The sequence below is a fragment of the Ceratotherium simum genome, chromosome 29 (assembly GCF_057802395.1).
Source record: "Ceratotherium simum simum isolate JZ-2026a chromosome 29, ASM5780239v1, whole genome shotgun sequence".
Taxonomy (NCBI): domain Eukaryota; kingdom Metazoa; phylum Chordata; class Mammalia; order Perissodactyla; family Rhinocerotidae; genus Ceratotherium; species Ceratotherium simum.
In genome coordinates this window covers 15,444,775-15,446,926 of record NC_141928.1, presented here as the reverse complement: position 1 = coordinate 15,446,926, position 2,152 = coordinate 15,444,775, and positions in this window count along the sequence as shown.

Below are 2,152 nucleotides of genomic sequence, written 5' to 3'. Positions count from 1 at the left end.
ACAGGTGCATATGTGCAAATGGGCCCCCAGAGCCCCCAGAACCCCTGGGGCCCTGGAGAGCTGAGGGGAGAACTGGACCTGACCTCACCTGTGGGCTGGTGGTCCGAGGGCCTGATCCCCCACCCCCTCCCCCCACCGCAGCCTGCTCCCCACAACCGCTGAGTAGGAGAGCCAGGGAGCCTGGGCCTGCAGCTGCCTGGGGAGGGCCCGGCCTCTCTGTAATTAAGGCAGCGGGAGGTTGAGAGCTGGGATCTCTGTCATCCAGGGCTGGAGAGAGGGGTGAAGGGTGACAGAATAAGCTTCCCCGAGGCCGGCCGACCACGTCAGCAGCCACTGGCTGCTCTGGGAGCAGCTGGGCCACGGTGGGTGGCTGGGAGGGGCCCAGGTGGGTATTTCCCTCCCTGCCACTCCTGGCCTGGGCCCCCTGCCGGCCTCCTGGCTTGTCTCCCTGTCTCCCATCTCCCTCCTCTTGGTGTCCCCTCTGCCTCAGCACCAGAGCCATGTCTCCAGAAAGCTGGTCCCTGAGGCTGGGCTTCTAACGTTCCAGCAGTGCTGTGGGGCAGAGAGTTTTCTCCTGCTCTAAGTGCAGAGCATTACAGAGAAGACTCACAGGGGCCGCCCGCAGGATACCCAGGCATCCAGTGGAAAGGAGGCCATTCTCTGAAACAAACGCCTCCTGAGGCTGAGTGTTGCCCCTTGGACCAAGCCCTCACTCCCAGGCTGTCATTCCAGGTCCTTCTCATTCCAGCCCCGCCCGCTCATCTCCCCTGACATTTTCTCGGTCACTTGTCATTCCCCATTGTGTGTTACCTTCCTGCCTCCATGCCTTTGCTGGGCCATTCCCTCTGTGAGGGATGCCCTCCCCTTCCCCTGCTCAGCCCATCCAAATCCTGCTCTTCTCTCTCTGCCCAGTTCACATGCCTCGTCATCCAGGCAGCCTTCCCTGATTGGGCCCAAATGATGCACTCCTTCTCCCGCAAACCTGGGGCCCTGTTCTGTATTCTGGGTCTAACATAGACTGAATTACTGCATCTTTGTCCTCCCCCCGCCTCCCAGCATCAAGGCTGTGGCCTCTCTGGGGTCCAGGCCTGCCCTGGAGGCCACTCACAAGCCTGGGACAAATCACTTCGCCTCTTAAGCTGCATTGCCTTCATCTGTAAAATAGGGTAACAGAGTTTCCACCAGAGGGATCACTGAGGATTGCATGGGCTATGTGGGCAAACGCTCAGAATGGAGCCCAGCTTTGGGGGTTTCTTAGTGAGTGGTACCCAATGTTATTATTGCTGTTCCCATAGAGGCCACATCCGCCTCTCCCCTGGTGACTTGACAGCCTCCCCACTTCAGTCCTGCCCAGCGCCTGCCCTCTCTTACGTGGTAGCCAGAGAGACCTTCCTAAGGGACAACTCAGAATGCATCACTCCCACGGACCATCCTCTGAGGCCTGAGGCCATCCCTCTGAGACTCTGACCACCCTCCCCTTCTTCCCTCCTCTGTCCCATCTCTCTGCACACCACCCCCACCAACCACTGCTCCAATCACCTGGAAATGTTTTGGCAGCACTGAATACCCCCCGTGCCCTCTCAATTCAAGGCTTTTGCACAAACCACTCCCTCCACCGGGCACACCTTTCCCCCTCGCTCCCTTCTTCACCTGGCTGACTCCTGCTCATCCTTTAGGCTCCAGCTTAGGTGCCCATTTCTCCGGGAAGCCTCCCTGACCACCTCCCCCAGCCAGGTGAGGCATCCCGCCTCTACGCTCCTGCAGCACTTGCCCCACACTGCATTGCACTGACCTGTCTACCTGTGAGCTCCACGAGGCCAGATGCTGCGCCTTGCTCCCTGCTGCAAACCCAGTACCTGGCACAGTGTCTGGCGCAGAGTAGATGCTCAAAAAAAATGTAGTGACTAACTGAATGGATGGATGAGTCAATTTCTGCATCTCCCACACTGCAGGAAATGTCTGTAGAACAGATTTGAGTGGGAGGTTCCAGCAGGGCCTGGGAGAAGCCCCTGGGGTTTGGGCGCTGGGTGGCGAACACAGCGGACCCCCCATCCCCTCCCATGGGTGGGTCAGCCTCCCTCCTTCCCACAGAACCTGAGGCCCCAGAGCCAGCTTCCAGATGCTAAGCCCCCACTCAGCCTTACCTCTTAGC